Here is a 12,128-nt window from a genome sequence, read left to right on the forward strand (position 1 = left end):
CGGGGATCCCATGTGTCCCCAAGCTCTGGCCGCACCCCGACACCTCTCAGGGAGGCAGGAGGATGGAGACCTGCCTGCGCCCCACTGCAGCCTGGAGGCTGGAGATGACACGTAGTCCCAATTAACGCACTTTCCCTGTCTGATTAATAATTTCACGTTAGGAAACTGCCACTGGCCCAGATGCTCTGAATTAAACTTCCATCGGGGCAGGGCTCACATGGATCCAGCACAGGGGCAACGGGTGCAGCAAAGCATGCTGTGTCGGGTCTGGCTGCTCCCCATATGCCTTGCTTGGGAGCACCAACTGGAGCAGAGATGTCATCGAGCTGCTGTTCATCCCAGGGGGAAAAAAGCTCGGTTTTTTAGGCAAATTGCCTGCCCAGTGCCCCGACAGCATGTCTCCAGCTGGGAGGTAGATGGGTGGTTGGATGGGTGGGGGTGAAGTAGCCACAGCCCTGGCTCTGCAAAGACTGAAGGCAGCACCAAGCTGGATGGCTAGATCCCACCAGGCACTTGCTATGATTTTCGCCATGCCGGGGCTTTATTAGAGGAGAGCTCAGGCCCACGCAGCCCTGCCTCCGGCTCGGCCGTGCCAGCAGCAGCGCTGGCTTGGTTCACTGGTTAATGTTCCATTACCAGACAACATGCCTCCGTCATTTATTAATGTTTCATTAGTGTTAAAAACATCTGGTAATTAATTATGCACTAATTACGGATTCACAGCGCTAAAAGCTGGGGTAATCTACCATAGCAGATGGCTCTTCGGGGCAGGGGGAAGGGACAGCTCGTAGTGGAGAAGAAAATGTCAGGCCCAGCCCTTGTCTGGGGGAAGCATCCCAGACAGACAGATTGCCTTCATCTCCACCCAGGATCTTCATGCCTGGTCCAGAGGCATGCTGTCTCAGGTCATTAAGCGGAGGAAACCTGTCCTTCTCAAGCTGCTTCAGGGACCAAGGGAACGGTGCTCCCACTGCCCAGGGCAGCTGTATGAGGAGCCATCCGAGAGTGGTGGCTTTCGCACACAGCTCCAGGCACCCTCCGGCACCTGGAGTTGGCACGCAGCCTGCCGCCGCCTCCGGGATGCCGTTCGTCAGCCCCTCTGCGGTGCCTGGCCAGATTAAGCAGCAGTCCATAAAGCAAGGGGTGTCGTAAAAGCCCACTCGTGAAGTGCCCCGGTAATATTATGTACAGATGTGCAGAGATGTTTCTAACTGGGGAAGGTCCCAGGGGAGCATCCCTGCCAAGCAGAAAATCCATTCACTTAGCAGTATAAATCCATACAGGAAGAAAGAGGGAATTACAGTGCTCAGAGAGACCTGTGCATCGCATAACCTGAAATCCAATACATCAGCTGGGCGCAACGGGTCCCTGCATCTTCCCAGCACATATGTGGCAGTAAATCCCACCTTAGGTGTTGTTTTCAGCTGTTGCTGATGCAAGAGCAGCCTTGTGCTGAGCTCCCCGAGCTCTGCAAGAGGGATCAGAAGTGTGGCTGGAAAGCAGGAGCTATTTCCTGGCCACGAGGCCTCGTAGGAAGCAGAAAGCCCCCTTGCTTGAGCGATGGGCTGAGCTGCAGAGCGGGTCCAAATCACTGCACCTCCTGCATCCTCCCTGAGGTGGGTGCCAGCAGAGATCTCATCCTCCCTGACCCAATGGTCAGAGAAGCTCCCTGCTCCCACACCAGCATCCCAGGAGCCTGGAACCCCCAGGTGATAACAAGCAGCTTATTTATCACAAATTATGCTGACAGCACTGAGTCATTGGGCTTCAACGGGGCACCACGCTTTGGTGGAGCAGCAGGCATGGTGCTGTGGGTTTCTGCTCCGGCAGAGCATTAGACAGTCCCGGGTGAGAGCGGGGAGGCAGAGAGGTGTGAAGGCAGGCTCAGCTGCCAAAAAAGCACACTGATAGCTGCACAGCCAGACCCAAGCACGAGAGCATCCTGCCGAGCTGGGTGGAAATGCCAGGTGGGATCCATCAAGCCAGCAGGCAGAGGAGAGCTGCTGCTTATTTGCACAGAGGTAGACCTGGTCTCCAAGGCACAAATGTCCTCCTCCATCACAACAACAGGGAGAGGCAGGAGGTGGAGGTGAGAGCAGCAGGAGTTGGAGGACAGGTGGTCCCCAGGGTGAGAGCATGAAGAGCAGCATCTGCGAGGGGTGAGGATGCAAACAGAGTCAGCTTAACCTGGACAGACTCCCCTGGTCCTCAACCCATAATGGTGTCAAGTCCAGCAAAATACAAGAGCCCACCCCAAACCATGGGGTATTGGTTCAGAAAATGCCTACGTCTCCAGTACAGAGAGGTAGCACCGGATGCCCTTGGCAGGTTATAGCCTTCCTCCAGGACTTTATTCCCCAGTGACAGGAGGGGTGGCTCAGACACCAGGGTCCCACCATGAGGAAAGGCTCCTGCCTACTACCAGTGGTGCAGGAACGAGCCCAGGAGCTTTGAGTGATTCAGCCACCGCCACAGAGAAGCAGACAGAGCTGCAGATGGGGCCCCTGGGGGTAACAACAGCCCCGGGCACCCCCACAATGCTGTAGGACAGAGGCTTTAGCAGCAAGAGGTGACAGATGGTCGCAGCAGACTGCAAAGGACAGCCTTGGACCATCTTATTCCTTGGTGGCTCCAGATCAGGACTTGATGCCTCTCCAGAAGAGGCCGTCTGTTGTTTGAAGAGCCTCAAAGCAATGACTCTCCTCTTCCTCATGTCCATCCTGAATGGCTCAGCCTCTGCCCTGGCACTGTGTCCCTGGTCCCCAGACACCTCCGCCTGCAGCCTCATGCCCTTGCTCCCCACCAGACCAGCTCTGACACCTCCTCACACCCCAGTTGCACTATGGCTGGATGGGCAGCGCCCACCATTGCCTTCCCAGCTCCCCATCACCTCCCCGGTGCTGTGACCTCTCTGCCCACCTCCAGTCTGCCCCAGTACCCTGCCTGCTCTGGCCAGGGTGACCCATATGGACCATCTGCTCACAGCATCCCAAACCTCCCTGCAAGCAGACACAGCAGCCAAGCACAGACCACCCGGCTCAGCTGCAGCACAAAGACCAGACCACACCAGGGTCCCCTAATAAGCAATTGACTCTTTTTTTCTTCCCGTTCAAGAAAAAGCCAAGCATTAATTTGGCTTCTGCCACTCTGTTTATCTAATAGCAGCGCTGATTGATTGTCTTCTATATAACCCAGATCCGGTGTCTGGGCTGCTCACAGAGATGGGGTGATTGATGCAAAGAAGACAGCCAGGAGGGGACTTAATGGAGCCGTGTGGCTGAGCAGTGGAGTAGTGGCTTAGGCATGAAATGAAAGTGTCTCCCAGAAGTCTGGGCTTCTCTTCTTCTTCCCTGCACGGTTCCCAGGGAAGCTGCTAAGTGCTGGGAGAGAGCAGCATGCTTCCTACTCCCTGCCAGTCGTTCTCAGGTCTCCTCCAGCAGCCTGGAGGAGGACAGGCCAAGGGGACATGGCCAACAGGGAGTTGGACTGCTTCCCAAGGAGGTATCACATAGTCCCCAGGAAGGTTTCCCCCTTCCAGGATGGAAGGGGTGGTTTGAAGGTGTGAGACAGCCCATGCCTGCCCAGCCACCAGCCTGCTGCCAGGGCAGGCTGGAAATCAGGTCCTTGCATAACCAGGTGATGCAGAGAGGAGCCTTTCCCATGGGTGACAAAGCACCACTGGATTGGGGTCTTGCCCTCCTGCAGGCTGACAGCATCTTCCAGAGGTCTCAGTTTTGTCCAAGGCTGGACTGGGACGTTCCCATATCCCTAGGGGAGGTTTCCCTGTTCCTCACACCTGGTGGGCATGAACTCGAGCAGAGTCACCAACCCACGTGTGAATCACCCCATGGAGACAGTCACTGCCGTAAAGCACCAGCAGGCAGGAAAGGAGCCACAGTCCCAGGAGGTGACATGCCATTATTCAGGGTCACGCTGGGGATGTGTGACAGCCTGGACATGTCCCAAACCTCCAGCCTGCATACTCACCCCAGAGCAACCCATCCCCAGCCGCAAGGCTGGGTTGTGGTCAGGAGATGGCTGACAACTCCAAATCTCCAAGAAGGCGTTCAGCTTTGATCTGAGCCAGAACGAAACCCTCATCTTGCCCATAAAGATCAGTTTGGGAAGAAAAAACAACATATTGGTTCAGTCAAAATATTTCATTGCTGTTTAACGGTCTTTATTTCATGTCTGATTGTAACAGATAATCTAATACAAGCCTAGGGCAAAGCCAAACACAGTTGTTTCATTATGAAGAACCCCATCAGCCAGTTTTGACGTGGCCAGACCCCACTCCCTTCCTTGTTTTTTGTTTTTCTTCCTTTTCTTTTCCACATCTGAAATTTGAGCAAAACCAAAGCAGCTTCACAAACATTGCCGTTCAAGCAGACTGAATGAAACCAGCTTGGGGACAGGTCTGCTGCCCACCGGCCAGTGCCTCGTAAACTCTATCCGGTGCCTTATGGTAGAGAATTACTGCTTCCAGGAGAAACCCCCCTTGGAAAGTCCCCCTGGGCCATTGGACATGAGAGGCTGATGCGTGCTCCCTTCGGCCAGGGTGTCCCCAGCTGCCATGGTCCCCCCATGGGTGATGCTGCTGCCACCTCACCATGCGGCCGGGGCTGTGGGGGGGAGGAGGGGACCAAGACGGGGAGATCCTTGCAGGATGTTAGAAGATGGAGGGGCCCCCAAGCAGCGGGAGCGGAAACGGCCTTTGATGTGGAAGCTCTCCTTTTGCAAACACAATGAGTTGCAGAGGAGTTTTATAAACATAGCTATTGTTGCTCCGTCCCTTTGGTGGGAACAGATGGTCCGAGCGCTCTGTTCGGCTCCCCGCCCCTTCCCTCACCCCCCACACCCATTAATAAAGCCCCGGCAAGTCCAGCACTCCTAAGGTTTTCCCAAGGGGGATCAATAAATAAATGTAATAACAACAAAGGGGCCCATGCAGACGAGATTGGGTTACAAAGAGGCCTCGGCCCCCCTCCTCCTTTCCCGGCAAGAGTCATTGCGCGCAGGCACTCCGCCTGGTTCGGGGAGAGGTTGCTCCATCCCCACTGTCTGCGGGAAGCGGGGACAGGATCTTCCCACAGAAGGAGCCAGGCACCACCTGGAAGTCCCCATCCCACAGTCAAGGATGGTGACGTGTGACCTTGGTAGCCACCTCGCGGCCTTGGCCATGGGCTATTGATGGCACACGGCTCCCAGCTCCCCATGGGCATCTCCTACACCTTCAGAAGTCACCCGGTGCCGACGTGGCCCTGGGGAGAGGCTCAGCCACCGGCCCTGGATGTGCGGCAGGCAGGTGCCTTCTTCTTCCAAGATTTCCTGGCCAAGCAGTTGCTCCAGGTCCTTTCCCATCAGGATCCCACCCAGCATGGGGCACTCGGGAGCAGGTGTCCAGGCTCCACCTTCGCTCACTTTCTGCCTTGCTCTTGCCTGACACTGGACCAGGCAATTTTCCAGCCAGCCAAAAAGCATTGATTACTCTGACCTACTCCTCGATGGCATGATGAGGTATTATGCAGGGCTAGGAGCTAAGGTTTGCAGGGATTAAACCAGGGCAGAGCAATCTGCAGACAGGATACCCGTGTGGAAACCACCAGCATGGACGGCACCACCAAACACTGCCCGTGAGGCTGCAGGGCAGGAGAGCAGCTTCTCCAGGAGGACCGCTGGGGTTTGAAAGTGGCCACGGCATCTCACCAGGCTCTGGATGCTGGAGAAGTCATGCTCAGGCACTCCATCAAGTGGGCTCTCCTTTGGGGAAGGAGGAGACCAGCTCAACAGAGCTTTCCAGGGATTCATCTGCTGAGGAAGGGGCTGAACCTGGAGCAGCCCCGCAGGCAGGGACCGGAGGGGACTTCGGTGATGCGCAGGAGGAGCTGAGCAGAGGGTTTGGTCCAGAGGGCCAGCTCTGAGCCCTGTCACAGCATCCCTGCTCCAGGCAGGCTGCTAGCAGCCATTGTCCGACCTCCTCCCCAGCTGCCCCCCGCCACTCAGAGGTGACGGATGCCGTTTTTATCTGAACAGGACTCCTGCAGCTGGGGGTCAACGGGACGAAACGTGTCTCACCCACGCACATGCATGCACCGCCGCCTCCCCTCTGAGCTGCCCTGGGAATCTCCTCCTCCCCCCCCAACCCCTCGCTCATAAAAAAATTAAAACTCTTGATATCATCTCACATAAACGTGGATTTGAGGCCCTGTCAGTCACCAGACACGTCCCACAATCTGTGCTGGCTCCAGGCAGCTGGAGGGGTTTGCTGGAGGACCAGAATGACTTCACGCCGCCTCCCACGGACCGGGGTTACCCGGAGCGCTTGGTGCGGGGAGGGGAGCCGGGGGACAGGAGCACTCAGCCCCATCCCCACCATGCTGCCACCACCACCAGGACGGGTGGTGGTCCGGAGAACGGCCCCAGGCACCGATAGTGAAACACAGCCGGGATGTGGAGACCGTCCCCACGGGCACAAGCGAGGCAGCTGGCCCAGGCTCCAGTGCCGGCGAGGTTTATGAGGGCTGACCCCTTGCACCGAGCGCCTGGGGCAGGATAAATCCCACTCCGCCTTGGAGCGCAGGTGCACGGGGCTGACGGAGAGGGGAAGGGACTACAGATGCATGGGGGATCCGGTGAGGGGGAGCTGGGGCCAGTCTCAAGCTGTATGCTGCTTTGGGTCCATCCCTGCGGTGGGAATGGTCCCCTCCGTCTGCTCCAGGGCCCGGTACATTGCCTTGCAGGTGCTCTTGGCAGGGCTGCCTGCACACAGCCTACCGTGGCGATGCCCAGGGGCGCAGAAGGACCTACACCATGCCAGCAGATGTGCCGCAGGATGCCCGGAGGAGACTCATGGCAATTCTGGTCGACAGCGAGTGGCTGCTGGCATCCCCTGGCATCACAAGTGTTTGGGTACCAGATCCATAGCTGCATGATTCACATTGAATTCACCCTCGGTTTAAATCCTACCAAGGACCTCCTAGCCACTATAATGAAGGAAACAGGCAGGATCTGGAGAGATCATCTAGTCCCTCTTCCTCCGGCCATCTCAGCCGGGTGGCATGAAACAAACTGTGCCAAGTGCCTCAGGACAGGGTGCCGGCCATGTCCCCGGCCATGGGGGCTCCTGCCCTTCCTCTAACACTGGGAGATGGTTGAGACCTGCACTGTGAAAGACACCCAGGATCAGACACAGCCCGCAATCCTGCAGGCACCACCCTGGGCAGTGGGTCCTGCTGGGGCTGGGATGTGGGGAGCATCGTGCGTAGGGCTGGCAGGGAGCTTTGCAAGAGCAACAGGGATTTCAGCCCATAGCCCACCTCCCCCTTTTCATGTAGCACTGATCTGAATCCTTGCCTCAGGAGCCAAGCAGGGGGTTGGAAGCCTTTCTCCAAGTGAATTATAATCAGCTTTTTTTTAAAAAAATAACACAAAACAGGCGGCTGAGCTTGAAGGTGGATAAATGCCTGGCACAGAGCACCTGGCTGAAGCCAAGTGTAAGCCTGGCTTTGGACTCTTTGAAGTCAGCGCATCTTCATGCTCTCAGTGGGTTTGGGTCTCAAACCCTCCGTGCGTGCCTTCTACCAACGCTCGTGTTATTTATAGACATGTGAGGCTATCCAGAAAGCTCCTCTGTGAAAATCCAGCATCAACCCAGTCCAGCTGGCCGGGTTGTGTTTGCCTCCCATGAACAGCTTGGTAGGAGCACTGTACGGCCCGAATGACCCCCAAAAGCAAATGCTAACACTTGGTGTCCAAATCACGTTCATAGACCTGCCGCACCCCTCAGGCATGCCGTCCCCTTGCTGCACACTACCTACCCCACCTGATGGGCAACCATTGACTAACAAATGTGTGCCCTCTTTAATTACAGCATGGTGAATCCACTGAGTGCTGTTTCGTTAGATAGCTCGTCTATTCGAGGAGCTGGAGCGCTACTTGCTCAGCTCAGCAGCCCAAGTCTCTGGATTTTCAGGCCTTTAATATTCACTCTGATCTGTTCATAAGTTATTCATAGGGAGTGGGAAATGCCTCACAAGAGAACTCACTCCAAATTGCGAGTGCTTCTGAGGCATCTTGCAATCTGCTTGCACAGGGAGAGGAGAGGAAAGTAATAAATAAATGATTGTTTACAAATTATTTACTTGTCTCCACTAATTTCCACGCTGTTTACCTGGCAGCAGTCTGAAGTCAGGAACAATTAGAGAAGACTTTCTCCTGGCATATCAGTGGCTGGAAGTTGTGCAGCATGGAGGGAAGAAAGCCAATGCAGCGGAAGAGAGAGAAGGAGCTAGTTTTGGCTGCCAGAATTGGCCACTGAGTGCAGTCTCGCTTGGTCTTTACACTCCAGAAGGGATCGTCATGGATAAGGTCTCAGTGTAGCATGAGCAGGTAGCTCCTCCAGCCACCTCTGCTCAGCCGCCTGGCTCTATCCCATCCTAGCAGATGATGACCTGTCTCCAAAGTGTCCCCTTTTGCATGACATCTGGGCAGGCAGCCAGCAGTCCCCAGACACAGCACACTGCGGTGCATGTCCCCAAAATCTGGCAGTAAGTAGCAGCAGCAGCAGTGCAAATCTGTTTTTTCTGTCCCAGCTCACCAAGACGCATGGAGTCAAGTCCAGGATCATCAAGGTTTGCTGAGGGTCATAAAGTCCTCAAGGACATTGCGGTCTGCAGAAGATGACCAGGCCTTGTTAGGAGTACCCTCTCTGTTCCCGAGGACCCAGGGCTTTGTGGGGAAGAGCAGGAGAGGGTCTCTGCTGTGAACTATGCAGCAGAGTGAGACGGGACGAGAAGGCTGACCTGTTTTGGCATCAACCCACCAGTGTTGGGTCTGCGACTGTGGGAAAGATGATGCTCACAGCCCATGGTATGTTGCCCCAAAAAGCAAATGGGAACTCTGCCCTGGGGCAAAGTCACCCCAGCAGACAATGGCTACCCGAGGCAGGCAGCAGAATGAGCCTGTCTTCCCACTTAGGACCATTTCAGACTTCTCAGTCCCATCTTGAGCTAATCTCCCACAATAAACCAGAGACTGAAAATCACAGTGAAGAGGAATGGGGAGCAGGAAAGTTAACGTGTAGATGTCCTTTGGGGAAGGAAAAGACAATCTGGCAATGTCAAGTGAGCAGGACAGGCTGGGAACTGCTCAGTCCCAGCTGGGCCGATGTGTCTTGCAGACCTCCCCATGCTTCATTCCCCTCCTGTTGTTCAAGAGTTTGTGAGTTCCCTCCCGTTGAGCATTTAGATCCTATATCCTTCCAGGCTGGTCCTGGAGCATCCTGGGCAAATGTGGCTCTGGAAGGAGACACAAGGCGCCTGTAGGGTGGAGAGGGATGTGCAGACTGGGAAATGCCTGCTGAAGCTTGAACTCGGACTGCCACCGGCTGCTGGCAAAGCTTATGTGAGGGCTCAGGGCTTGGATAATGCAGTTAACCAGTGCGTGGCAAACCCACCTTGCAGAACGGTGACCCACAGGAAGCAGAGTGACGCTGTGTATAAGGCACTGACTGGGTGCACAGAAAGGGCAGGTGGAAGTCAGGTTATCCCGCTGCAGACTGCTGGACAGAGAGACACCATTAGCCAGCATGAAAAAGAAGATGTAGAAGATGGGTAGACTCATGCCAGCAAGACCCACGAGCAGCTTGTTCCCAGTGCTCACACCTGCCTGTGCCATGACCATACCCTGGGGACAACGGTGTCCAAGCTCTCAGGCTGCAGGAGGCTGAGCAGGGCTGCAGGTATGCCAGGGATGGAGGGGGAATTTGGGATGCTCGGTCTAGATCCATGCTCTCACCTGTAACTTGGAGAGAGAAAACTGTCTGTAGGCTGTGGCACTCTTTTGGGACCCCGTCTCCTCTGTTCCTCTCCTTGCCCCAGCCACCCCTCACTCCCTCCCACCACTCCTCACTCCTCCATGCCCCGAGCTGCTTGGCACTGACCCTGCTCCCTGCAGCCTTCCAGCTCATCGCTCCCTGCAAGCAGCCCGTAAATCATCCTTACACACGCATCTCCTTTGGCCTTGGGGAGAGGGAATTTATCCCCCTGGCTCAGCTATCAGAGAGACCTCCAGCTGCCAGGAGTGATCAGCGTGCTCTTAATTCATGGCGAGGGGTGTGGAGCCTCCAGTGAAGGCTCCCATGCCTGCTTCCCTGCCAAACCTTGCAAGCACAGTCTTTGGTGCATGCCTGCATCCAAGCCATGGAAGCTGCCTAGGGGAAATTCCCCAGCATGAGTTAATTGCTGTGGTCCTTAATGAGGGTGCATGCAGCTGGGTGCTCTGGTCAGGAAGCAGAAAGGCAGGAGGGGACTGCAGGAAGGGGTTGCAGGTTGGCAGCCCCACGCATGCTCCAGGTGGTGGGGACTTTCCCAGCTCCTTGGAGAGTCCTGCAGCATCCAGACCAACAAACAGCAGGCAGATGATTCAGGATTGCCCCAACACTCACCAGTCACCGGCAAGTCCATCACGGAAGCTGGTAGAAACACGGGCAACACGTCCAGATGCAAATATCTGGATGTGCAGCCCCTCTTGTCATTGGCCTGAGGAAATGGTGCAGCCGAGGAGGCAAGAGGGGAGAAAGACATGGAAATACCTGTAGGTCCCTTGGCCAGCACATGGAGCTGCCTGGGAGCTGGCAGTAGTACATTCACACCAGTCTGCTGATCTCCCTCTGCAGCCCCTCAGAGCCTGGCTCTTGGTGTGAGATGAACACTGAGCAAATGCCCCTTTCTTCCTGCCACAATAACCCTCTTTAACTTTTCAACTTATCACCTGCACAGAGGTTTATAAAATTTTCAAGCTAATGGCATCTCCAGTAATGATACTGCAGATGTACAAGCTGCATCCTGGGATGAATAAATTATAGGAGGCAGAGTAAATTGCAATGGGAAGGACAGCAGCTGCAGGATGGAAACAGATGGCTTTGCCGCACGCCACAGCTTGGTCTCAGCGCGGGGTATGTTCCCAGGGCTGGCCCTTTCGTGGTGGCCCTAAAGACCACCTGGGCACACCTGAGGCTGCAGATTCCTGAAGCAGCAGCAAATGCTGCAGCCAGCATGTGGCTCCGCAGGTGGTTAGGTGCTGCTGTGGGGCTGGGCACCACGGTGGCAGTCCATGGGTCGGCATGGGAGACCTGTCTTCCTTCTGCTGCTCACTGGGTTTTCATGCAGGAGGACGCTCGCAGCCTCCAGGAGCTGACAGGACATTTGGTGGCTTTCTTGAGCGGGGCTGCAGCTGCGGTTTCATTTGCTGCTGAATGTCTCCCAGGAAGCCCTTTCCTGCCTTTCTCCATCCCCGCACACATGCAGAGGCCGTTCCCAGAGCAGGGTGCCTCATCCTCCTCCTCCTCTGCCCCATGGCATGAGGCACCCAGATGTGGGATGAGGATGCGTGTGGGGCTGTGCAGCAGGTGCACTCATGCCCTGGCAATGTGACCATGGGGGTGACCACAGCTCAGCGCTTGGGCTCCTTCATGCCCAGGGGCAGCACAGACCCCGTTGAAGTCTGACAGTGCTGCATTTCTCCAGCTCTGGCTCCAGCAAAGCTGGCGGCACACTTGTCACATTCAGTGGGGTGAGAGGACAGGGCTGGGCCGTCTCTGCCCCAGGCAGGGGACAAGGTCACAGAGCAGCTGCAATCCCCAGCACTGTTAAGCTGTGCATCCCCTGGCTGCACTCTCTGTGCCGCTGCTGACTGCTTCAGTGCCTGCCATCCCCTGTGTGCTGGTTCACGTCCCAGAGAAACTCATCCTGAGAGAGGTGACTCCTGCCAAGGAATGTTTAGGGCTCCTCAAACGCTGCTGCAATCATGGCCTCAAATATTACCCAGCCTGGGCTGACCCTCACTGCAGGACTGGGATCTCAGCCATGCGCCTGGGTCCTCCTGCCACCTCTGAGGTTGTTGCTGGAGCAGCTCAGCCTCGGTGACATTGGAGGGAGGCAGGGTGAGCCACAGGTGGCAGAGAAACCAGTGACATGCGGACAGGCAGCCCCTAAGACACTCCATTCCCCACATCTCCTTGTGAGTAATGTGGTCCTCTGGCTCAAGGCACACACTGTGGAGCCTACCCCTGCAATGGGGACTCCAGCGAGGCTGATGAATGACGGGCGCTTCACTCCCAGACCTCTCAA

This window comes from Pygoscelis adeliae, unplaced genomic scaffold, assembly GCF_000699105.1.
Source record: "Pygoscelis adeliae isolate BGI_AS28 unplaced genomic scaffold, ASM69910v1 Scaffold442, whole genome shotgun sequence".
Classification (NCBI taxonomy): domain Eukaryota; kingdom Metazoa; phylum Chordata; class Aves; order Sphenisciformes; family Spheniscidae; genus Pygoscelis; species Pygoscelis adeliae.